This window comes from Engystomops pustulosus, chromosome 3, assembly GCF_040894005.1.
Source record: "Engystomops pustulosus chromosome 3, aEngPut4.maternal, whole genome shotgun sequence".
Classification (NCBI taxonomy): Eukaryota; Metazoa; Chordata; class Amphibia; order Anura; family Leptodactylidae; genus Engystomops; species Engystomops pustulosus.
The window spans coordinates 228,804,365-228,831,082 of NC_092413.1; the positions used below are offsets into that span (position 1 = coordinate 228,804,365).

The following is a 26,718-nucleotide window of genomic DNA, read 5'->3' on the forward strand; positions in this document are numbered from 1 at the left end:
CATATATACAGCACAGGGTAATACTAGGGCACATATAGGAGGATATAGCAGTGTAATATATCTTCTGGGCACAGTATATACAAGCCACAGCGTATCTCTATATACCCGGGGCCATATATACAGCACAGGGTAATACTAGGGGCACATATAGCAGGATATAGCAGTGTAATATATCTTCTGGGCACAGTATATACAAGCCACAGCGTATCTCTATATACCCGGGGCCATATATACAGCACAGGGTAATACTAGGGCACATATAGCAGGATATAGCAGTGTAATATATCTTCTGGGCACAGTATATACAGGGCACAGCGTATCTCTATATACCAGGGCCATATATACAGCACAGGGTAATACTAGGGGCACATATAGCAGGATATAGAAGTGTAATATATCTTCTGGGCACAGTATATACAGGGCACAGCGTATCTCTATATACCGGGGCCATATATACAGCACAGGGTAATACTAGGGCACATATAGCAGGATATAGCAGTGTAATATATCTTCTGGGCACAGTATATACAGGGCACAGCGTATCTCTATATACTGGGGCCATATATACAGCACGGGGTAATACTAGGGGCACATATAGCAGGATATAGCAGTGTAATATATCTTCTGGGCACAGTATATACAGGGCACAGTGTATCTCTATATACCGGGGGCATATATACAGCACAGGGTAATACTAGGGCACATATAGCAGGATATAGCAGTGTAATATATCTTCTGGGCACAGTATATACAGGGCACAGTGTATCTCTATATACCACGCCATATATACAGCACAGGGTAATACTAGGGCACATATAGCAGGATATAGCAGTGTAATATATCTTCTGGGCACAGTATATACAGGGCACAGTGTATCTCTATATACCGGGGCCATATATACAGCACAGGGTAATACTAGGGGCACATATAGCAGGATATAGCAGTGTAATATATCTTCTGGGCACAGTATATACAGGGCACAGCGTATCTCTATATACCGGGCCATATATACAGCACAGGGTAATACTAGGGCACATATAGCAGGATATAGCAGTGTAATATATCTTCTGGGCACAGTATATACAGGGCACAGCGTATCTCTATATACCGGGGGCCATATATACAGCACAGGGTAATACTAGGGGCACATATAGCAGGATATAGCAGTGTAATATATCTTCTGGGCACAGTATATACAGGGCACAGCGTATCTCTATATACCGGGGCCATATATACAGCACAGGGTGATACTAGGGGCACATATAGCAGGATATAGCAGTGTAATATATCTTCTGGGTACAGTATATACAGGGCACAGCGTATCTCTATATACCCGGGGCCATATATACAGCACAGGGTAATACTAGGGGCACATATAGCAGGATATAGCAGTGTAATATATCTTCTGGGCACAGTATATACAGGGCACAGCGTATCTCTATATACCGGGGGCCATATATACAGCACAGGGTAATACTAGGGCACATATAGGAGGATATAGCAGTGTAATATATCTTCTGGGCACAGTATATACAAGCCACAGCGTATCTCTATATACCCGGGGCCATATATACAGCACAGGGTAATACTAGGGGCACATATAGCAGGATATAGCAGTGTAATATATCTTCTGGGCACAGTATATACAAGCCACAGCGTATCTCTATATACCCGGGGCCATATATACAGCACAGGGTAATACTAGGGCACATATAGCAGGATATAGCAGTGTAATATATCTTCTGGGCACAGTATATACAGGGCACAGCGTATCTCTATATACCAGGGCCATATATACAGCACAGGGTAATACTAGGGGCACATATAGCAGGATATAGAAGTGTAATATATCTTCTGGGCACAGTATATACAGGGCACAGCGTATCTCTATATACCGGGGCCATATATACAGCACAGGGTAATACTAGGGCACATATAGCAGGATATAGCAGTGTAATATATCTTCTGGGCACAGTATATACAGGGCACAGCGTATCTCTATATACTGGGGCCATATATACAGCACGGGGTAATACTAGGGGCACATATAGCAGGATATAGCAGTGTAATATATCTTCTGGGCACAGTATATACAGGGCACAGTGTATCTCTATATACCGGGGGCATATATACAGCACAGGGTAATACTAGGGGCACATATAGCAGGATATAGCAGTGTAATATATCTTCTGGGCACAGTATATACAGGGCACAGTGTATCTCTATATACCGGGGCCTTATATACAGCACAGGGTAATACTAGGGGCACATATAGCAGGATATAGCAGTGTAATATATCTTCTGGGCACAGTATATACAGGGCACAGCGTATCTCTATATACCGGGGCCATATATACAGCACAGGGTAATACTAGGGGCACATATAGCAGGATATAGCAGTGTAATATATCTTCTGGGCACAGTATATACAGGGCACAGCGTATCTCTATATACCGGGGCCATATATACAGCACAGGGTAATACTAGGGGCACATATAGCAGGATATAGCAGTGTAATATATCTTCTGGGCACAGTATATACAGGGCACAGTGTATCTCTATATACCCGGGGCATATATACAGCACAGGGTAATACTAGGGGCACATATAGCAGGATATAGCAGTGTAATATATCTTCTGGGCACAGTATATACAGGGCACAGTATATCTCTATATACCGGGGCATATATACAGCACAGGGTAATACTAGGGGCACATATAGCAGGATATAGCAGTGTAATATATCTTCTGGGCACAGTATATACAGGGCACAGCGTATCTCTATATACCGGGGCCATATATACAGCACAGGGTAATACTAGGGGCACATATAGCAGGATATAGCAGTGTAATATATCTTCTGGGCACAGTATATACAGGGCACAGCGTATCTCTATATACCGGGGCCATATATACAGCACAGGGTGATACTAGGGGCACATATAGCAGGATATAGCAGTGTAATATATCTTCTGGGCACAGTATATACAGGGCACAGCGTATCTCTATATACCGGGGCCATATATACAGCACAGGGTGATACTAGGGGCACATATAGCAGGATATAGCAGTGTAATATATCTTCTGGGTACAGTATATACAGGGCACAGCGTATCTCTATATACCCGGGGCCATATATACAGCACAGGGTAATACTAGGGGCACATATAGCAGGATATAGCAGTGTAATATATCTTCTGGGCACAGTATATACAGGGCACAGCGTATCTCTATATACCAGGGGCCATATATACAGCACAGGGTAATACTAGGGCACATATAGCAGGATATAGCAGTGTAATATATCTTCTGGGCACAGTATATACAAGCCACAGCGTATCTCTATATACCCGGGGCCATATATACAGCACAGGGTAATACTAGGGCACATATAGCAGGATATAGCAGTGTAATATATCTTCTGGGCACAGTATATACAAGCCACAGCGTATCTCTATATACCCGGGGCCATATATACAGCACAGGGTAATACTAGGGCACATATAGCAGGATATAGCAGTGTAATATATCTTCTGGGCACAGTATATACAGGGCACAGCGTATCTCTATATACCAGGGCCATATATACAGCACAGGGTAATACTAGGGGCACATATAGCAGGATATAGAAGTGTAATATATCTTCTGGGCACAGTATATACAGGGCACAGCGTATCTCTATATACCCCGAGCCATATATACAGCACAGGGTAATACTAGGGGCACATATAGCAGGATATAGCAGTGTAATATATCTTCTGGGCACAGTATATACAGGGCACAGTGTATCTCTATATACCGGGGCCATATATACATCACAGGGTAATACTAGGGGCACATATAGCAGGATATAGCAGTGTAATATATCTTCTGGGCACAGTATATACAGGGCACAGCGTATCTCTATATACCGGGGCCATAAATACAGCACAGGGTAATACTAGGGGCATATATAGCAGGATATAGCAGTGTAATATATCTTCTGGGCACAGTATATACAGGGCACAGCGTATCTCTATATACCGGGGCCATATATACTGCACAGGGCAATACTAGGGGCACATATAGCAGGATATAGCAGTGTAATATATCTTCTGGGCACAGTATATACAGGGCACAGCGTATCTCTATATACTGGGGCCATATATACAGCACAGGGTAATACTAGGGGCACATATAGCAGGATATAGCAATGTAATATATCTTCTGGGCACAGTATATACAGGGCACAGTGTATCTCTATATACCGGGCCATATATACAGCACAGGGTAATACTAGGGGCACATATAGCAGGATATAGCAGTGTAATATATCTTCTGGGCACAGTATATACTGGGCACAGCATATCTCTATATACCGGGGCCATATATACAGCACAGGGTAATACTAGGGCACATATAGCAGGATATAGCAGTGTAATATATCTTCTGGGCACAGTATATACAGGGCACAGCGTATCTCTATATACTGGGGCCATATATACAGCACAGGGCAATACTAGGGGCACATATAGCAGGATATAGCAGTGTAATATATCTTCTGGGCACAGTATATACAGGGCACAGTGTATCTCTATATACCGGGGCCATATATACATCACAGGGTAATACTAGGGGCACATATAGCAGGATATAGCAGTGTAATATATCTTCTGGGCACAGTATATACAGGGCACAGCGTATCTCTATATACCGGGGCCATATATACAGCACAGGGTAATACTAGGGGCACATATAGTAGGATATAGCAGTGTAATATATCTTCTGGGCACAGTATATACAGGGCACAGCGTATCTCTATATACCCCGAGCCATATATACAGCACAGGGTAATACTAGGGCACATATAGCAGGATATAGCAGTGTAATATATCTTCTGGGCACAGTATATACTCGGCACAGCGTATCTCTATATACCGGGGTCATATATACAGCACAGGGTGATACTAGGGGCACATATGGCAGGATATAGCAGTGTAATATATCTTCTGGGCACAGTATATACTGGGCACAGCATATCTCTATATACCGGGGTCATATATACAGCCCAGGGTAATACTAGGGCACATATAGCAGGATATAGCAGTGTAATGTATCTTCTGGGCACCGTATATACAGGGCACAGCGTATCTCTATATACCGGGGCCATATATACAGCACAGGGTAATACTAGGGGCACATATAGCAGGATATAGCAGTGTAATATATCTTCTGGGCACAGTATATACTGGGCACAGCGTATCTCTATATACCGGGGTCATATATACAGCACAGGGTGATACTAGGGGCACATATAGCAGGATATAGCAGTGTAATATATCTTCTGGGCACAGTATATACAGGGCACAGCGTATCTCTATATACCGGGGCCATATATGCAGCACAGGGTAATACTAGGGGCACATATAGCAGGATATAGCAGTGTAATATATCTTCTGGGCACAGTATATACAGGGCACAGCGTATCTCTATATACCGGGGCCATATATACAGCACAGGGTAATACTAGGGCACATATAGCAGGATATAGCAGTGTAATATATCTTCTAGGCACAGTATATACAGGGCACAGCGTATCTCTATATACCGGGGCCATATATACAGCACAGGGTAATACTAGGGCACATATAGCAGGATATAGCAGTGTAATATATCTTCTGGGCACAGTATATACAGGGCACAGCGTATCGCTATATACACAGGCCATATATACAGCACAGGGTAATACTAGGGGCACATATAGCAGGATATAGCAGTGTAATATATCTTCTGGGCACAGTATATACAGGGCACAGTGTATCTCTATATACCGGGGCCATATATACAGCACAGGGTAATACTAGGGGCACATATAGCAGGATATAGCAGTGTAATATATCTTCTGGGCACAGTATATACAGGGCACAGCGTATCGCTATATTCACAGGCCATATATACAGCACAGGGTAATACAAGGGGCACAGATTCTCTCCCTCTGAACTCTCCCCCCTTTGGTCACTCAGCACAACTTCTCCTCTGGTTTTCAAGGTTCTTCTCATCTCCTCCATGTTCCTTCTGCATTCCCTCCTTTGCTCCATCTGCTCTCTCCCCCCTCTGCTCCCTCTGCACTCTCCCCCCTCTGGTCCATCTGCACTCTCCCACCTCTCGTCCCTCTGCACTCTCCCCCCCTCTGGTCCCTCTGCACTCTCCCCCCCTCTGGTCCCTCTGCTCTCTTCCCCCTCTGGTCCCTCTGCTCTCTTCCCCCTCTGGTCCCTCTGCACTCTCCCCCCCTTTGGTTCTTTTGCACTCTTCTGCCTCTGGTTTCTGGGGTTCTTCTTACCTTCCTCCCTGCTCCCCTTGCTCTCTCCCCCCTCTGGTCCCTTCAAAACTCTCCCCTCTCTGGTCCCTGTACACTCTCCCCTTTCTGGTCCCTCTGCACTCTCCCCCCTATAGTCCATCTGCACTCTCCCCCCTCTGGTCCCTCTGCTCTCTCCCCATCTGCTCCCTTCGCTCTCTGCCCCCTCTGCTCTCTCCCCCCTCTGGTCTTTCTACTCTCTCCCCCCTCTGGTCCCTCTGCTCTCTCACCATCTGCTCCCTTCGCTTTCTGCCCCCTCTGCACTCTCCCCCCTCTGGTCCGTCTGCACTCTCCCCCCTCTGTTCCTTCTGCACTCCCCCCCATCTGGTCCTTCTGCACTCCCCCCCATCTGGTCCATCTGCACTCTCTCCCCCCTCTGGTCCCTCTGCACTCTCTCCCCCCTCTGGTCCGCCTGCACTCTCCCCCCTCTGGTCCGTCTGCACTCTCCCCCCTCTGGTCCCTCTGCTCTCTCCCCCCTCTGCTCCCTCTGCACTCTCCCCCCTCTGGTCTGTCTGCACTCTCCCCCCTCTGGTCTGTCTGCTCTCTCCCCACTCTGCTCTCTCCCCCCTCTGCTCCCTCTGCACTCTCCCCCCTCTGGTCCGTCTGCACTCTCCCCCCTCTGGTCCCTCTGCTCTCTCCCCCCTCTGCTCCCTCTGCACTCTCCCCCCTCTGGTCTGTCTGCACTCTCCCCCCTCTGGTCTGTCTGCTCTCTCCCCACTCTGCTCTCTCCCCCCTCTGCTCCCTCTGCACTCTCCCCCCTCTGGTCCGTCTGCACTCTCCCCCCTCTGGTCCCTCTGCTCTCTCCCCCCTCTGGTCTGTCTGCACTCTCCCCCCTCTGGTCCATCTGCACTCTCCCCCCTCTGGTCTGTCTGCTCTCTCCCCACTCTGGTCCCTATGCTCCCCCCCCCCTCTGCTCCCTCTGCACTCTCCCCCCTCTGGTCCCTCTGTACTCTCCCACCTCTGGTCTGTCTGCTCTCTTCCCACTCTGGTCCATCTGCATTCTCCCCCTCTGGTCCGCCTGCACTCTCCCCGCTCTGCTCCCTCTGCACTCTCCCACCTCTGGTCCCTCTGCACTCTCCCTCCTCTGGTCCCTCTGCTCTCTCCCCCCTCTGCTCCATCTGCACTCTCCCTCCTCTGGTGCCTCTGCACTCTCCCCCCTCTGGTCTCTCTGCACTCTCCCACCTTTTTGGTCCCTCTGCACTCTCTCCCCACTCAGGTCCCCCTGCTCTCTCCCCCTTCTGGTCCCTCTGCACCCTCTCCCCTTTTTGGTCCTTCTGCACTCTCCCCACTCTGGTCCCTCTGCTCTCTCCCCCCTCTGGTCCCTCTGCACTCTCCCACCTCTGGTCCCTCTGCACTCCCCCCCATCTGGTCCCTCTGCACTCTCTCCCCTCTGGTCCTTCTGCACTCTCCCCCTTCTGGTCCCTCTGCACTCTCCCCCCTCGGGTCCCACTGCACTCTCTCCCCTCTGGTCCCTCTGTACTCTCCCCCCTCTGGTCCCTCTGCACTCTCCCACCTCTGGTCCCTCTGCACTCCCACCCCCTTCGTCCCTCTGCACTCTCCCCCCTCTGGTCCGTCTGCTCTCTCCCCCCTCTGATCCCTCTACTCTCTCCCCCCTCTGGTCCCTCTGCACCCTCTCCCCTTTTTGGTCCCTCTGCACTCTCCCCCCTTCGATCCCTCTGTACTCTCCCCCCTCTGGTCCCTCTGCTCTCTCCCCCCTCTGGTCCCTTCGACACTTTCCCCCCTCTGGTCCCTCTACACTCTCCCCTCTCTGGTCCCTCTGCACTCTCCCCCCCTATGGTTCCTTTGCACTCTTCGGCCTCTGGTTTCTGGGGCTTTTCTTACCTTCCTCCCTGCTCCTCTTGCTCTCTTCCCCCTCCTGTCTCTTCGAAACTCTCCCCCCTCTGGTCCCTCTGCACTCTCCCCCCTATAGTCCATCTGCACTCTCCCCCCTCTGGTCCCTCTGCACTCTCTCCCCTCTGGTTCCCCTGCACTCTCCCACCCTCTGCACTCTCCCCCCTCTGGTCCCTCTGCACTCTCCCCCCTATAGTCCATCTGCACTCTCCCCCCTCTGGTTCCTCTGCACTCTCCCCCCTCTGGTTCCTCTGCACTCTCCCCCCTCTGGCCCCTCTACTCTCTCCCACATCTGGTCCCTCTGCACTGTCCCCCCTCTGGTCCGTCTGCTCTCTCCCTCCTCTTGTCCCTCTACTCTCTCCCCCCTCTGCTCCCTCTGCACTCTCTCCCCTCTGGTCCCTCTGCACTCTCCCACCCTCTGCACTCTCTCCCCCCTCTGGTCCCTCTGCACTCTCTCCCCCCTCTGGTCCCTCTGCACTCTCTCCCCTCTGGTCCCTCTGCACTCTCTCCCCCCTCTGGTCCCTCTGCACTCTCTCCCCTCTGGTCCCTCTGCAATCTCTCCCCCCTCTGGTCCCTCTGCACTCTCTCCCCCCTCTGGTTCCTCTGTACTCTCCCCCCTCTGGTCCCTCTGCACTCTCTCCCCTCTGGTCCCTCTGCGCTCTCCCACCCTCTGGTCACTCTGCACTCTCTCCCCCCTCTGGTCCCTCTGCTCTCTCCCCCCTCTGGTCCCTCTGCTCTCTCCCCCCTCTGGTCCCTCTGCTCCCTCCCCCCTCTGGTCCCTCTGCACTCTCCCCCTCTGGTCCCTCTGCTCTCTCCCCCCTCTGGTCCCTCTGCTCTCTCCCCCCTCTGGTCCCTCCCCCCTCTGGTCCCTCTGCACTCTCTCCCCTCTGGTCCCTCTGCTCTCTCCCCCCTCTGGTCCCTCTGCTCCCTCCCCCCTCTGGTCCCTCTGCTCCCGCCCCCCTCTGGTCCCTCTGCACTCTCTCTCCCCTCTGGTCCCTCTGCACTCTCCCCCCTCTGGTCCCTCTGCTCTCTCCCCCCTCTGGTCCCTCTGCACTCTCTCCCCCCTCTGCACTCTCCCCCCTCTGGTCCCTCTGCACTCTCCCCCCTCTGGTCCCTCTGCTCTCTCCCCCCTCTGGTCCTTCTGCTCTCTCCCCCCTCTGGTCCCTCTGCTCGCTCCCCCATCTGGTCCCTCTGCTCTCTCCTCCCTCTGGTCCTTCTGCTCTCTCCCCCCTCTGGTCCCTCTGCACTCTCCCCCCTCTGGTCCCTCTGCTCTCTCCCCCCTCTGGTCCCTCTGCTCTCTCCACCCTCTGGTCCCTCTGCTCTCTCTCCCCTCTGCACTCTCCCCCCTCAAGTCCCTCTACACTCCCCCCTCCGATCTCTCTGCTCTCTCCCCCCTCTGTACTTTCTCCCTCTAATCCCTCTGTATCCCCCCCCCCCTCTTGTGTCTGGGGCTCTTCTCCCTTCCTCCCTGTTTCCTCTGCGCTCTTCCCCTCTGGTCCCTCTCCCCCTATGGTCCCCCTGGTCCCCCTACTCTCTCCGCCCTCTTGTTTCCAGGGCTCTTCTCCCCTCCTCCCTGTTTCCTCTGTGCTCTTCCCCTCTGGTCCCTCTCCCCCTCTGGTCCCTCTGCATTCTTCCATCTATGGTCCCCCTGGTCCCCCTACTCTCTCCGCCCTCTTGTTTCCAGGGCTCTTCTCCCCTCCTCCCTGTTTCCTCTGCGCTCTTCCCCTCTGGTCCCTCTCCCCCTATGGTCCCTCTGGTCCCCCTGCTCTCTCCGCCCTCTGGTTTCTGTGGCTCTTCTTGTTTCCGGGGCTCTGTTTCTTCCTACCTCCTCCCTGCTCCCTCTGCACTATAAACTCTCTGGTGTCCACTGTTTGGGTTCTTCCCCCCCCCCCCCCCCCTTACCCTCTGCTCTGGTCTAAGGGTGAAAACTATAAATCAGCAGTAGATTTATTATTCATGGTAATAATGAGAGATGCACACATGACATATAGATCTCCCGGCTCTGCTACATCCCGGCATCATCCTATGGTACTATGCACGTCTTGTGATAGTTACTATATGAAGGAGATCTTACCTTGCTGTAGGAATATTCACCAGCCGTATCTCCACAGGTGATGGGAGCCTCTTATATAGTCCTGGGTGTCCTCACCCCATACATTCCGGGGCAGGGATTGTCATTGGGCCGCTCCAGTCTTATGTACATAGAGATGAATCATTGTGCAACGACAATTGTGCTGCAGCCTCACAATCCACAGCGAATACACAAATGTAAGGGAAGACGCGTGAGTGATGAGAGCTACAAGAAACCTGGAATCATTTATATCTATGAAATCTATGAGTATTGTGTCCCAATTTAAAACCCAATATTTTTTAAGATATTTTGAATGAAAAATTATTTGTGCTTGTTCAAACAGAAAATCCTCTAGATTCAACTATAGGTACATTCAGCAAGGAAATAACCCACATCAGATGGCACATAACTACATGAGCCCAAAGACCATGGGACCTCAAGTGCCTAAAACCAGGAAGATCTAGTGGAAGACGAAGGACTAAGGGATATGAGGTAAAGAATCTGGGTATATTAAAATAGAAAAACTCATTATGGAAATATTAGATTCAATTAAAGATTCAGGTATGTCATTCTCTGACATTAGAATCTATCACTACATTTCCCTCTTAACATATGTAGAACTTTCCCTAATAATACCCTACGGCCGTTTCGCCGCCATATTGCGGCTTCATCTGGGGGTTGTTAAAATTTGTTCATAATTATTATCTATTTTAATTATAATCAATAAAAGCTATATTTTACTGCCACTTTCTCCTACACTTCCCCCTTACCCTAAGATTAAAACATAAGAATGGCAGTTGTATCTTACCTTCCTTAATTAGACGGAGCCCAACCGGAGAAAAGAGGCGCAACCAGGTTAGGCGCTGGAGCAGTACAATGGTATTGCAATTGCACACCGGGCTACAGGCGCCCAGACTGAGAGTGTCAGTGGAAGTAACTCACGTGTTGTCGATGTGGACGTTGCATTAAAATTGCATCATATAAGGCTGCCCATGGACGAGTGGAGTGGCTCCAACAAAATAGCGTCCTTAGAGTGCATGCGCATAACGCCCAAATGGTCGGGAGCGAGCCGGAGCGGGGAGTGGACGATGACATCAGAGAAGCACCATTTCAAAAACCCCCTCCCCCCGAGTGCTTCGGAGGCATCCCGCCCGCGGGCGCTCACACGCGGGAGGAGTGTGGTCGTATCCCAGAGTACAACTCACCTCCAGCCTGAAGCCACCTATACCAGGCTGTAAGCAACCTCTGCCGAACACCATCCAACCAGCAACCTCGAAGCAGTTGATTGTTCCTGCTGTTGTGGCCGTTGCCGTGTTCAACACAACCCTTGTCTCCGTGTAACCCCTGCCTAAATCTGCATAACATCAGGGGCCCCATTTACCACCTGACCACAGATCCCTACACCAACATCTGGAAAGCCATAGGAAGGGATATTGAACACCTACCTGCAGATACCAGCCCGGCTGTGGACGAGGCCTGATCCTCCGCTACCCAGAGACCATGACCCAGACGTGTGCTAGGTCGCACTCAGCCAGACACTCAGGTACCAAAGGGAATTCATCTGTCCCCAAGGCCAAAACGTGTAGGCGCGGGGGGTGTTACATTTAGAAAATATGAGGGATGGAAGAGGAGACTTCTGGACCATGAGAATGTGCAACAGCCCCAAGGACTTAGGAGCTTCTTTGGCAAGGAACCAGCTACATTTTCCAACTTTATTTGTGGCTGAATTTCTCTGAGGACTTTTATGGGAAAATAGTCTAAAGCTGCAGGAACCTTTCATTACATTACGGAAAATTCCCTGTGTCACGTCATATAAGAATAGTGTGCACACGGCCAATAGAATCCTCCATGATACGAATAATAGGAGGACGCTTATCATATCACACGACCAAATGGTTAAAATATTGTTGATCTCCCACCGACCAAGAGAAGCGACAAGACAAATAACTGAAAGAAGCAGATAATGTGCAGCTCAGTAACTGTGTAACGGCACCGCTCATACATTCACCCTGCGCCGTATGCGTATAACTGCTGCGCCAAAGCCAAACAGAAACTTCTTACTGCCCTAAATATTACAATGTGCAACCACAGAGCAGATCATTTACTAATATCCCCAATATTAGGAGACGTGAGGGATTGGTATGAATATTAGGCAGGACAATAGGGGGTTACTGTATCCCTAGTACATACAGTGACTGCTATAACAGCCAGAACCGGGTCAGTATGACATGCCGGAGCACAGCTCAGGACCGGACTGCTATCTGGGAATCTATAAGAACAATAGGTAATAAATTTACAGATTTCCATTGGGGAAGACTTTGCTATGAATAGTGTTACAGATGTATCATCCATTGTTCTTACAGATGAGGAGATACAAGTCCTGGTGTTGGGCTCCATCTTTGCACCTTCATGTCGTACTGACCTGGCTCAGGTTGTATTAGATGGAAGTATATTAGTAGATGGATGTTCTCTCTCCTGTACTGGGGTCGGCCATTAGAGTCTTAATGCAGCGGAAATATCCGGATGAAAACTTGGGTTTGAGCTTTAGAGAAGAACGGGGCAGATTTATAGAACTACACAACTTAATTTATCCCGTAGGAAATCACTTTGTACAGAACATTCCAGGAAATATAAATCCCAATGGGAGAGGGAGAAGGGAAAACAACTTCCAGTAACAATGAGACATAAAGTGTCACCGCTGTTTGTTCCTGAACAGGTCACTTGTCTTTGGGATGAGGGAATTGTGAAAGCTTTCTGGGTGACATCTGGGGAGTAGGGACCACTGATGGAGCTCGGCTGCCGGTGTATTAGGGTGTGCAGTGGATGGCCTAACCAACTAATAAAAGGAGACTAGATCCGCTACATAAGTTGTATGGGAATTATACCACAAAGGAAATATCCCCTAAAGTCTAGGAGGTCACTTATGTGTAGACCTGTCATACACATACACATCACTTACAAAAGAGAGGGTTACTCCAAAGATGATAGATATTAAATTTAAATATTTATTTCTGGGAAGAATCCCTTGCCTCCGGCACAAGGTTTGTCTGCTCCCCGCAGAAGAAGCGACCAGCATGGGTCCCTGCCTGATGCTCTTCCTGGGGGTAAGCAGCACGGTCACATCCTTATGTCCCCTACTCTCTCGTTTGCCCCATCCCACGATCCTTCAGCTAAACTCCCACCATCCTCTCCCAGGCCCCAAACCCCCCAGAGGCACAATAAAAGTCTCTCTCATCTTCCCCACACCAAATCCACTTCCCCTGCCCTGTTCCCCAAGGTGCATCAACACATGTCACCAGGCTATGGTGCACCCTCTACCTTAGGAAGCAGCTCCCTTAATGCCTCTTTCCAGATCATGGATGCAGTGCCCCTTTCCCACACTCCCCACCCCAGGCATGAAAAGCGTGATATCAGGTCCGCTACTTATTATAGGCACCGTTGCAGCGGCCTTGACCCTTAGAGGTCACACCGGGGTTTCAAGGCTGATTCCGGATTTAAGTATTCCCCTGCATGGTGCGTCCATCATGTGCCACACGGAAGCCGCCACACCCCGCAATGCGCCACACTTTCACAGAAGCAGCTCCAGCCACGACGATTATTGACGCCATCAGGAACCTGTTTGTCAGAATTCAAAACAATCCAGAACATCTCTGAGCTATCCATCTCAGCACCATTACCCGCCACTCAGCAGACCATCCTGCACCAGTTCAATGAGAAGATCTCCGCCATGGCAGTCTCCTGCTTCCCAGCAGTCAGATCTGCCACGCCAGTCTCCTGCTTCTCAGCAGTCGGCTTCTACGGATCAGCCTGCAGCCCAGGAACAGCCTACACACCCAATTCTGGTAGTTCAACCTACAGCGGCTTATGGTGAGTTAAGTGGCCTTCCCTCGTGGTCGCCCATTACCTCTGTACCCCCTAACACTAACAACACTAAAATCAGTTATACCACAGTTAGAAACAAACCAACAGGGTATAGTGGAGAACATGCAAACCCAGGGCAGTAGTAACAAAGGGGCTGGTATTACATTTAGGGATTCAATGTTTTGCGCTGCCCCCCTAGGCACCTATGTTTCTAAAGAAGTCAGAAACAACATTACAAAAGAAGAGTATGTAGACATATGGTCCCCGCTTAATGTCGAGCATATCTCAATCGACAAAGAAAGGAGTGCTCCTTTGAGAAAGGATCGGAAACGAAGCTCAAGGTTTCAAAGACGCTTCACAACTGGCTGCAGGCTTTTGCGATGCTAGGCTCCTTCTAGAGATGAGCAAGCATACTCGTCCGAGCTTGATGCTCGTTCGGGCATTAGCATACTCACAACTGCTCGGTGCACGGATGCGCCCGATCGAGAAAATGGCGGCGTTTAGATTTTTGGCGGCCAGAAACAGAGCCAATCACAAGCCAGGAGACTCTGCACTACACCCAGCATCACGTGGTACACTTACATGTCGATAGCAGTGGTTGGCTGGCCTGATCAGGTGACCCTGGAATATACTAGCCCCTGCCGGCACTGCTCGGATCATTCTCTGTCTGGATGCCATTAGAGCTGCTGCTTGTGAGGGATAGCGTTAGGTTGTTCTATTAGATTACGGTTAGGCAAAAAAAACACACAAAAAATGTACAGTTTATATTTCTGTTTTGTCTATAAAATAGACTTTCATTTTCAAAATGTTGAGGACGAGGGCGTGGGCATCCAATTACTGCAGGGGTCAAAGGCCGTGGTCCTGGATGGGATAAGACACCACCTGCTGAACGCCGCAGAACTACACTCCCTAGCTTCATGTCTCAACTTACTGGGACTTGTGGTAGAGCACTGTTGAGGCCAGAACAGTGCAAACAGGTGATGTCGTGGATTGCGGACAATGCTTCAAGTGATTTGTCCACCAGTCAGTCTTCCACACAGTCCACCCATGTTACCCAAGTGTGCACTCCTCCAGCTCCTCCACCTCAACCTCCTTTCCCCCAGTCTGCCCCCTCAAAGGAAAATTTGGCATTTGAGTCGGCATACTCTGAGGAACTGTTTTCTGGACCCTTCCCAGAGTCACAAACCACTTGTCCGGTTGCTGCTGAACTCTTTCCCGATGCCCAGGTTTTTCAACGGTTGCAGTCTGTGGGTCACGATGACATTGTTGAAATAGTGGCAGAAGTCCAAAGAGGTTTGGACGATGAGGAGACACGGTTGTCAGACGGTGGTGAAGTTGTTGTCAGGGCAGGAAGTCTGGGGGGGAGCAGACTGAGGGATCGGAGGATGATGAGGTGACACACCCAAGCTGGGTCGATAGGCCGGGTGAAGACAATGATGGGGCAATGGTGGGGCCAGACGGAGAGGCAGGGCCAGAGCTCGTGCATCAGCGCCTAATGTTTCACGTAGTGAAGCTCCCGTGACGAGGGCTAGATTTTCGGAAGTATGGAGGTTCTTTAAAGAAACAGCAGATGACCGACGGACTGTGGTGTGCAACCTGTGCCACACCAGGATCAGCAGGGGTTCCACCACTACTAGCTTAACCATCACCAGTATGCACAGGCATATGAATGCTAAACACCCCACACCACCACTGCTCCTTCCCCTGGACCCCGGCACAAACACCTCCCGCTCGAAAACTACACCTTCGCCTCCACAATCCTCTATAGCGTCCACCAATGTCTCCATGCACAGCGTTCAGCTGTCTATACCCCAGACACTGGAGCGCAAGAGAAAATACAGTTCCACCCACCCGCTCAAGCCCTCAACGTCCACATCTCCATATTACCGAGCCTGGAGATGCTGCCCTATAGGCTGGTAGAGACCGAGGCCTCATGGCGGCGGACGCCCCTTGGTATTCGGTCCCCAGCCGCCACTACTTTTCCCGATGTGCCGTCCCAGCCCTGCACCAGCACATGTCAGACAACATAATCCGTGCCCTGACCAATGCCGTTTCTGACAAGGTCCACCTAACCACGGACAAGTGGACGAGTGCTGCCGGGCAGGGCCACTGTATATTGTTGACGGCACATAGGGTTAACTTGGTGGAGGCTGGACCAAGTCTCAACCTGGGGCCGCTCATATACTGCCGACGCCAATGATTGCGGGGCCTACCTCTGTCTCGGTCTCTCAGGCCTACCATGCCTCCTCCTCCTCCCACCCCTCCTCCTCCTCCGAATTACCATCCGTGGGCATAGCGCCATCAGGTGGTAGCTCTAGACGCAGCAGCAGTGCCGTCGCTAAGCCACAGCAGGCGGTGCTCAAACTGTTGAGCCAAGGGATAAAAGGCACACCGCCCAAGAGCTATTAAAGGGCATCACGACGCAGACCGATCTGTGGCTGGCACCGCTGAACCTGAAGCCAGGCATGGTTGTGTGTGACAATGGCCATAACCTTGTGGCGGCTCTGCAACTCGGCAGACTGACACATGTGCCATGCCTGGCCCATGTGTTAAATCTCATAGTTCATCAGTTCCTCAAGACATACCCCAATCTGTCTGATTTATTCATGAAGGTGCGCCGCATCTGTGCGCATTTCAGAAAGTCGAACACAGATGCTGCCACTCTCAGGGCAGCGCAGCACCGCCTCCAACTGCCGGCTCACCGACTGTTGTGCGACGTGCCCATGAGGTGGAATTCCATATTAACCATGTTATCCAGAGTTTACCAGCAGCGCAGAGCGATTGTAGACTGCCAGATGTCAACTTCCACCAGAACTGGTAGTCAGGTCAGTCAGCTTCCTCAAGTCTACAATGAGGAGTGGACGTGGATGTCTGATATCTGTCAGGTGCTGAGTAACTTTGAGGAGTCAACACAGATGGTCTGTGGCGATGCCGCCATCATCAGCCTCACCATCCCGCTGCTTGGCCTGTTGAAAAACTCTCTGGTCGGAAGGCATGAAGTCGGAAGCTTTGCGCTCGTCACAAGAGACGGGGGAAGAAGATTCCCTTGTTGATAGCCAGAGCACCCCCCGGTCTGTTTCTCAGCGCATATCGGAGGAGGTGGAGAAGGATGAGGAGGAAAAGGAGGAGAATGTCGGTGAGACAGAAGAGGGGACCATTGCTCAGTCCTTAACTGTTCAGCGTGTATGGGCAGAAGAAGAGGAGTTGGAGAAGGGGGAGGAAATGGAGAGTCAGGCCAGTGAGGGGAGTGATTATGGCAGATTTCATGCTAGGCTGCCTATCCCGTGACCCTTGCATTCAAAGAATTTTTCCCAGCACCGATTACTGGGTATTCACTCTCCTGGACCCACGGTACAAGCAAAATCTTTCCACTCTCATCCCTGTAGCGGAAAGGAGTGTGAGAATGCATGAATACCAGTCGGCCCTGGTGCACAAGCTGAAACAGTCTTTCCCATGTGACACCGCTAGCGGCAGAGATGGTACTTCTGCGGGACAGGTAGCGAGGGAGAGTAGGCGAGCAGGCAGCTTGTCCAGCACTGGCAGGGGTGTGCTTTACAAGGCCTTTGCCAGTTTTATGTCACCCCAGCAAGACACTGTCACCTGTCCCCAGTCTCGGCAGAGTAGGGCTGATCTTTACAGAAAGATGGTGAGGGAGTACGTAGCTGACCATACCATCGTCCTAAATGATCACATAGCTCCCTACAACTACTGGGTTTCAAAGCTGGACATGTGGCCTGAACTGGCGCTGTACGCCTTGGAGGTTCTTGCCTGCCCTGCCGCTAGCATGTTGTCAAAGCGGTTTTTCAGTGCAGCTGGTGGCATCATCACGATAAGCGTACACGCCTGTCGACTGACAGCGCTGACAGGCTGACGCTTATCAAGATAAATCAAGCCTGGATTCTCATGTATGCACTCCTCCTCCTCATTCTCTTCCTTCTCCTCCTTCTCCTCCTTTTTGTACACTAAAGCAGAGGCAACTGGCTACTTTTTGCCAGGGCCAACTGGCTCTAGCTATAGTACTCTATCGATTTAATTTTTCTGGAGGGCCACCTACCCGCTCCTCTGTTTCGAAAACTTTTCAGACTGCCACATACAGGCGCTATCCAAATTTAATTGTCTCCATAGCAGCCTCCACACGTCATCTTTATAGCAGCCTCCACACGTTGTCTTTATAGCAGCCTCCACACGTTGTCTTTATAGCAGCCTCCACACGTTGTCTTTATAGCTGCCTCCACACGTTGTCTCCATTGCTGCCTCCACACGTTGTCTCCATTGCTGCCTCCACACGTCGTCTCCTCAGCTGCCTCCAAAAGTCGTCCACATAGCTACCTCCATACATCGTACCGTTAGCAAACGAGCTGTGTCCGGCAAAATTTGGGGTTGTTTTAACGGCTTCCACATCAAACTTGTTAACTTTGTCGCCACCCTGCTGTGTTATCCACAAAATATACTGGCAAACTTTTATCATTGACCGATATTATCTCAGCGCTACTTGCGCATCTCTTTACGTTCCCCTCCCCCGCCATAACCATGCCAAATACTTATAAGAACAGCACTACATTTGTTCTAAAACAAAAGGTTTTTAGAAATGGTGCCTGCTTTGAAAATAATAAGGGGCTTGGACAGGCGAAAGCTCGTCTGGCAGCAGACCGCCAGCTCCATCCCATAGGTCCAACTAACATAATTTTAATTGCAGCAACCTTCAGCCTGCAACCTATAACCTTTTACCTCTAAAATCTATCTTTTCACTCCTCTTTTCTCACCTCCTTACGTTCACCTCGGGTGCCATAACCGTCTCCATTGCCTCCACACGTCGTCTACATAGCAGCCTCCACACGCCGTCTCCATAGCTGCCTCCACATGTCGTCTCCATAGCTGCCTCCAAAAATCGTCTCCATAGCTGCCTCCACATGCCTTACCAAATGACCTGTGACAGGCTCATTTTTCGGGTGTTTTACCAGATACGTTATGGAACGTGGTCACTCTGTTGCTGCCATGCTGTGTTATCTACTAAATATCCTGTCAACCTTTTTTTCACATAGGAAATCATTTCAGCAGCTCTTGCTCACATCCTTTGGTTCCTCTCTGCCCCCTTAACCAGGCCAAATACAGATACATACAGTGCTACACGTTATCCTCGCCAAAAGGAATTTTTAAATTGGTTTGAAGCCTGAGTCCATTTGGGGTATGTCGCCATGCCACTCTCTAGCCTGCCGCTGCTGCCGCTGCCTCTGCATGCCGTCCCCTATAGTGTCAGGGTCAATTATTGGATGTTTTAGATGCTATCTAGCCTCATTCGGTCACTCTGTCATGGCCATGCTGTTGCCCATAATTTTGGCATAATGGTACGATTATGCAGCCTCAGAGGCATCCATGCATGCTGCCCCTGCTGTTTCCTGTCCATTTCCGTGGTGTTTCCATCCTTTTCTGAGGTTCCCAGGTGTTTGGCCAAGCTTCCCTGTGCAGACCCTTGGTCCCCTTGAAAAATGCTCGAGTCTCCCATTGACCTCAATGGGGCTCGTTATTCGAGACGAGCACTCAAGCATCGGGAAAAGTTCGTCTCGAATAACGAGTACCCGAGCATTTTATTGCTTGCTCATCTTTAGCTCCTTCATCACCCAAAAGTCTCCAGCCTCTGCCCGGATCTATTTGTATACATGGACGCAATCTTAATCCCTTAAGGACACAGGGTTTTTTCGCTCATTTCTCGCTCTCCACCTTCAAAAATCCATAAAGTTTTTTACGTACACATTTTTAGGTGTACAGAGCTGAGTGAGGGCTTATTTTGTGTGTAACAAATTTTAATTTCCCGTAATGTTATTTATTTTAACATGCCGTGTACTGCGAAGCTGAAAAAAATTTCCAAATGTGGAAGAATTTTTAAAAAAACCCACATGCGTTACGTTCTTGTGGGCTCAGTTTTTATGACTTTGACTGTGCGCTCAAAATAACACCTCAGCTTTATTCTTTGGTTCGGTGCGATCGCGGTGATACCAAATTTATATAGGTTTTATTGTGTTTTAATACATTTTCAAAAATTTAACGAATGTGTACAAAAAAGAAAAAAAAAATTTTGCCATCTTCTGAAGCTAATAACTTTTTCATACTTTTTACTGTGCGACATTTTGATCATTTTTTATTCCATTTTTTATGTGATGTAAAAAGGTGTGAAAGTCGCATTTCGGACATTTGGGCGCCATTTCCCGCCTCGGAGGTCACCGCCGGCCGTAACGTTTTTTTATATTTTGATAGATCGGGCATTTTGGGACGCGGCGATACCTAATGTGTCTGTGATTTTTACTGTTTGTTATGTTTTATATCAGTTCTAGGGAAACTGATATAAAACATAACAAACAGTATATTTTATTAATTTTTTTTATTTTTTAAACTTTTTTTTTCTTTTTTTTTTTCACTAATTCTTAGACCATCTAGGGTACATTAACCCTAGGGCAGTCAAAAACTGACGTTTTTGGAAGAGGAACCTGGTTAACTATACTCCCTATGGCTTCTAATCCATGCCCAGTCACCATGGTTCGTAATTATGCCCACATACGGCCGGAGGGTGATCATTTTTTACTACACCATTCAGGTTCACCGCTTTCCCGCTATCAGTTTAGCGCAGTTCTTTTCCTAGGTTTAAACCGCAAAGAGTTTGGCACTCCCTCGTTTCGCATTGGTGCAGCGACCACGGCGCACTCTTGTGGTATGATAGAGGAAGCTATTAAATCCCTGGGCTTAACGAGGCTAGGGTGCACTGGTGTGGCGTCCGCGGCATGCAGTGGACTCAAGTGCTCCCCAAGGTAGTTAAGATCAGCAGGGGCTTCCAAGAGAACTTGGTCATCCTGGTACATGCAGGTGGCGACGCCCGGGCTCGCATTAAATTGGGTGAGCTACTTGCCCTCATGAAGGAGGACTGTCACGTATGCGCCTGCTGTCTCCTCTAACCGTGCTGGTAGGATCAGGAGACACTGAGTTTATCATCATTCTGCAGTGTGAACTAGGTCCTATGCTGTCTGACCTGATGTCTGCCACTCCCCTCACTGAGTCTGTCTTGCAAGAGTTAACACTGTGATCTGTAATTGCTGCTCCTTCCACCTGTGGCAGGGCTGAGTTCCCTATAAGGGTGAAGACACACATGGCGTTTTTGGGCCGTTTTTACTAAGTGCGTTTTCAGATCGTTAAAAACGCATGCGTTTTTGTCCGTTTTGCCGAAATTGTGCAATGGAAAATGGACAAAAACGCATGCGTTTTCAGAAACGCATGCATTTTTAAAAAACGGATGCGTTTTTTAGCGATCTGAAAACGCACTTAGTAAAAACGGCCCAAAAATGCCATGTGTGTCTTCACCCTAAGTCTCCAGTGTTGCTTTGACTCCTTGCTGGTCGCTGCTATCTTGCTGTGTGTCTAGCTCTCTTGTATTTCTGATTTCTGACTTCTGGTTTCTGAATTCTTGCCTGTTTATTGACTGTTCTATTTGGATTGTGATTTGGTTGTTGTTATTCTCTGCTGTTGCCGACTCGGATTGTTTACCTCGCCTTATTGTGTTTGTTTGTCTGTATTGTTACGTGTTCACACCTTTCCCAGGGAGGGAACGCCGCCCAGTTATTGGCCTCCGTTTAGGGGGGACCCAATAAGTAGGTAGGGACAGATTGGGGGTCTCAGTGTCAGGGCTCACTCTCCTTGTTTGTGTCCTGCCATTACATTTTGATCAGCCATAATATTATATCACTGGGCCAGTATTATGGAGGCCATTAGCAGCCAGATACATGGCTTAGTTCAGATGGTAGCAGGAACAGCGCCCCCCTGCTACCTCAGGTTTGTCAGTGTGTGAACCTAAAGTCAAGCTTCCTTATCTCTTTAGTGGTGATAGGAAACTTTATTTCTCCTTCAGGGAGAGTTGTTATTTGTATTTTCGTCTTAGGCCCCAGTCTTCAGGAAATGAAGTACAAAAGGTGGGCATTATCATTTCACTCCGGCGAGGTAGTCCCCAAGAGTGGGCATTTTCATTAGCCTCTGATGCACCTGAATTGACCTCTGTGGATCTTTTCTTTTCAGCCTGAGGCTGGTGCCACACGTGGCGCTTTTGTCTGCGTTTGCAAACGCAGACAAAGTCGCGCCCACCGGGGCGGGCCTCGGCCCGATCGCATCGGCGTTTCCATGGAAATGCCTGCGATCGGGAACGAGACGCCGGTGTTTCGCGTTAAATTAACACGAAACACCGGCGGCTCGTTCCCGATCGCAGGCGTTTCCATAGAAACGCCGATGCGATCGGGCCGAGGCCCTCCCCGGTGGGCGCGACTTTGTCTGCGTTTGCGTTCGCAAACGCAGACAAAAGCGCCACGTGTGGCGCCAGCCTTAGGCCGCGGTCACACGATCCGCTAGGCGTCCGTTCATACGCTAGCGCACAGGGGGCGGTCCTTGGCCCGACCGCACATGCGTTAACAGGGAAACGCGTGCGATTGATAAGCCGATCGCATGCGTTTCCCTGTTAACGCATGTCCGTTCGGGCCGAGGACCGCCCCCTGTGCGCTAGCGTCGCGTTATGAACGGACGCTTAGCGGATCGTGTGACCGCGGCCTTAGGGTGAAGACACACATGGCGTTTTTGGGACGTTTTTAGTTAGTGTGTTTTCACATCGTTAAAAACGCATGCGTTTTTGACCAGTTTGAATTAAGATAATTGCTCAAACCTGTCAAAAACGCATGCGTTTTTAACGATGTGAAAACGCACTACCTAAAAACGGCCCAAAAATGGCCTAAAAACGCCATGTGTGTCGTCACCCTTAGGATCTCTGTATGAAGAACCAGACAAATCCAGTTATGCTGAGGAACAGTTGACTGCTTTACGTCAGGGTAAACGTGCAGTTGAGGACTATTGTTCTGAATTCAGAAGGTGGGCCATTCCAACGGGTTGGGGTGATTGTGCCCTTAGGTACCAATTCAGATTAGGCCTGTCTGATGCCCTTAAAGATCTGCTAGTGGTACATCCCAATCCTAACACTCTAGAACAGGCAGTCAGAGTAGCTTTAGGGAACGTAAACGTGAGCGTGTGTCTGCTTTCCGTGTTCCTACTTCTCTGCCTTCTTTCTCCGTCAATCCTTCTAAAGAATCATGGGGAATGCAGAAGAACCCATGCAAGTGGGCACCTTTTCTCCCCGTGACCGCAAGGAACACCGTAAAAGGAATTCGCTCTGTTTCTACTGTGGGAACTCCGGTCACCTGATAAGGACGTGCCCTGTAAGACCAGTGCCGGAAAACTCCAGCGCCTAGGCGGCCTTCGGGAAGGTTAGGTGCACAGGTATTTCCCGAATCAGTCTCTAAAATTTTGTTACCTATAACCCTCTCGGTCAATGAGAGATCTGTTTCTGGCAAAGCCTTTTTGGATTCAGGGGCTGCAGCAAATTTTGTTAATTTGAATTTTGTTATGGCCCTCGGCGTTGATTTGATAAAACTGGATGTTCCATTCCAGGTTACTGGTGCTGATTCCTCTCCGTTAAAGGAAACCTACCACCACAAATCTACCTATAAAGGTAGATTGGGTGGTAGGTGAATCAATGGGACATGAGGATAGCCCTTTTAAGGGCTAATCCTCACGTCCCCGCACTGTTTTGTAAACTTTTATTACCCTAATATGTTAATTTACTTATGCGGCTACTGGGGCGTGGAGTAGCCGCATCTGAGGTTACACGAGGCGGCTACTCCACGCCCCGGTAGCCACTTTTCCCCTCCTACTCACCATGTTCGGCAGGCGCGGGCCTGCTGTTCTGCGCATGCGCAGACGGCAGGATCGGCGGACGAGGGCGCGCAGCTACGAGCAGCTGCGCGCCGAACATGGTGTCTAGAAATGTACTGTCTAGTCTTCGCCAGAATCAGTTGTTCGCTAAACTGTCTAAGTGTTTGTTTGGAGTCCAAAAAATATCCTTTCTGGGTTATATTATCACTCCTGAGTCTTTTTGTATGGATCCAGCCAAAGTCACGGCTATTGAAAATTGGGAACAGCCCACAAGCTTGAAATCCATACAACGATTTTTGGGTTTTGCTAATTACTATCGAAAATTTATTAAAATTTTTTCTGTTTTGGCCAAGCCGTTGACAGATCTCACTAGGAAATGTGCTGATGTAACCCATTGGACTCCAGATGCTGAGTTAGCATTCATGCAATTAAAAAAAAGTTTCATGAATGTTCCTGTTTTGATTCTGCCTGATTTGAATCAACCTTTTATTGTAGAGGTTGACGCATCTGAGTTTGGGGTTGGGGCTGTTTTGTCTCCGGGTCCTGAATCCCTTACTAATCTTGTCCTGTAGCATTTTTCTCAAGGAAGTTCTCCCCTACTGAGCGCAACTACGATGTTGGTAATCGTGAACTCCTGGCCATAAAGTGGGCGTTTGAGGAGTGGAGGCACTTCCTTGAGGGGGCTAGACATCAAATTACAGTTATAACAGACCACAAAAATTTGCTGTATCTAGATAGTGCTAAAAGGCTTAATCCTAGACAGGCTCGTTGGGCTTTGTTTTTCACTCGTTTTGACTTTATTATAACATATCGTCCGGGGTCTAAGAACACTAAGGCTGATGCTCTATCTCGTAGCTTCTCCAGTAATGCCCCTGAGACGGTTCCAGAAAAGATCCTGTCACCCGGTGTTGTCATTTCTGTCATTGACCAGGATTTAACCGCTGCCATTGCTAATGCCCAGGATTCTGCTCCTGATAATGTACCTGTAGGGAGACTTTTTGTCCCCCCTAACTTACGACTCTGCGTTCTGGAAGAGATACATTGCTCTGTCCTGGCCGGTCACCCAGGTATTGCTGGAACTAAGTATATGCTGTCCAGGTCCTACTGGTGACCGTCATGGTCCCGTGATGTCCAGGGTTTTGTGGCTGCTTGCGAGGTCTGTGATAGATCTAAAGTACCTCATCATTGTCTGGAAGGACTTCTACATCCTCTCCCTCTTCCTAGAAGACCCTGGACTTGCATATCTATGGATTTTATAAATGATTTGCCTGATTCCCAGGGGAAAACTGTTATCTGGGTGGTATGTGATAGGTTCTCTAACATGTGTCACTTGATTCCTTTGAAGAAGCTTCCCAGTGCCAAGATATTAGCCTCCCTGTTTATCAATCATATACTTTGTCTTCATGGGATTCCAGAGAATATTGTGTCTGATCGAGGTGTTCAGTTTGTATCCAAATTTTGGAGGGCGTTCTGTGGTCGTCTGGGTGTCTCTCTGTCCTTCTCTTCCGCCTTTTATCCGGAGACCAATGGCCAAACTGAGAGATTAAATCCGACTCTGGAGCAATTTCTAAGGTGTTATGTCTCTGACTCTCAGGAAAAATGGGGTTTGCCCTAAACAATAGGGTAAATTCCTCCACCACAGTTTCACCATTCTATTGTAATTATGGGTTTAATCCTAGGTACTCGTCATGTAGAGAGATTGAATCTGTTAATCCGTCCGCTGAAAGTACCTTCCAATGACTAAGCTTAGTCTGGGCTCGGGCTCTTTCGAACCTGGTTAAAGCCCAAGATTCCCAACAACGTCAGGCTAACAAAAAACGGTCACCTGGTCCCGAGTACGTTGTGGAAGAACGTGTGTGGTTGTCAACCAAAAACCTCCGTCTTAGAGTGCCATCATGGAAATTTGCTCCCCGCTATGTGGGTCCATACACTATTACCGAAGTGATAAATCCAGTGGCATTCAGACTTCAGTTACCCCGTACCCTCCGTATCCATAATGTCTTTCATAAATCTCTACTAAAGAAGTACGTCCTCCCTGTCCTGCCTAGGTCTGAGCCACCGGCTCCCATTGTCATTCAGGGAGAACTGGAGTTTGAAGTTGAGAAAATTCTTGACTCTCGCAGATTTCAGAACTCTATCCAGTATCTAGTACATTGGAAGGGGTTCGGCCCTGAGGATCGTACGTGGGTCGCTAGCAGAGATCTTCATGCCTCGCGCCTCCTCAGGCAATATCATCAGCGAAACCCCTCCAAACCTGGTGGTCCTAATGAAGGTCCAGTGGCCCCTCGTAAAAGGGGGGGTACTGTCACGTATGCGCCTCCTGTCTCCTCTAACCGTGCTGGTAGGATCAGGAGACACTGGGGGACATTTACTTAGAGTGTCGGTGTCTGCATTGGCTTTGTTACCGACCTGCTCTCGGAAAGAAGATACACATTTAATATTGTAGAGCTGTGCAGAGACATTTCTGTCCCCGAGCCCATTTTCTGTCCCCGAGCCCATTTTCTGTCCCTGGGACCAAAATCTGTCCCAAGCACCAGAAATGTGTCCAACAGTCCCTGCTAGACCAGTTTTCTTTTGGTCTACTTTCCGCCAGTTTACAGCGCCCAAAAATGGCTGTGACACATATTAATTCTGTCTGAGTTTCCACTCCGCCAAAGCCACGCCCCTTTTCGGAGAAGAGTCGGAGCAGACGGAAAAAGGCATTTTTTCTGTCCCCGACAGCTAATAAATAGGTCTGAGAGCAGAACATGTGGTGAGAGCCCCACAAAACTGGTGGAAACGCCATAGTAAATGTCCCCCACTGAGTTTATCATCATTCTGCAGTGTGAACTAGGTCCTATGCTGTATGACCTGATGTCTGCCACTCCCC

The 26,718-nt window shown here is 49.4% G+C and overlaps 1 protein-coding gene across 2 annotated transcripts in view; it reads right to left on the reverse strand.

The window, feature by feature from the left end:
- The window catches only part of LOC140122766 (fucolectin-like), a 40,321-nt gene extending 29,921 nt beyond the window's left edge, over positions 1-10,400 (reverse strand). For both annotated transcript variants that reach the window (XM_072143962.1, XM_072143963.1), the window contains exon 1: positions 10,260-10,400. The gene's annotated coding sequence lies outside the window, so the exon portion shown is untranslated. The remainder of the gene's footprint in view (positions 1-10,259) is intronic.
- Positions 10,401-26,718: the final 16,318 nt, after the last annotated feature.